This window comes from Artemia sp. Qi Xiang Cuo, chromosome 1 (genome assembly GCF_049724085.1).
Source record: "Artemia sp. Qi Xiang Cuo chromosome 1, ASM4972408v1, whole genome shotgun sequence".
Lineage (NCBI taxonomy): Eukaryota > Metazoa > Arthropoda > Branchiopoda > Anostraca > Artemiidae > Artemia > Artemia sp. Qi Xiang Cuo.
The window spans coordinates 85747082-85747603 of NC_142794.1; positions in this window are offsets into that span (position 1 = coordinate 85747082).

The following is a 522-nucleotide window of genomic DNA, read 5'->3' on the forward strand; positions in this document are numbered from 1 at the left end:
ATAGTTTAAAGAGCAGCGTATTGACTAGGGGGCGAACCCCCTAATATACGTGTTAAAAATTTATGAATATAGAAGTTCGTTACGTAAGTTAATTCTAAGTTACGTATATTTATTACTAATAAAAACGTTCGTAAATAAAACTAAACAAGTTTCGAGAAAGCCATTTAACCAAATATAATATACAAATTTTGTTTTAATTATTCATGTACGGTGAGCCAAAATCAAAACCTGCATTAATTCAAAAACGTTCAAAAATTAAATAAAAAAAACAAGTTTTTTTAACTGAAAGTAAGGAACGACGTCAAAACTTAAAACGAACGGAAATTAGTCCGTATATGAAAGGGCCTGTCCCCTCCTCAACGCCTTGCTCTTTACGCTAAAGTTTGACTTTCTCACAAATCTATTTTTTTAAACCATAAAAAAACTTTGGCGTAAAGAGCGAGGCGTTGAGGAGGGGACAGCCCCTTTCATATACGGAATAATTTCTGTTCGTTTTAAGTTTTAACATTACTACTATTACTA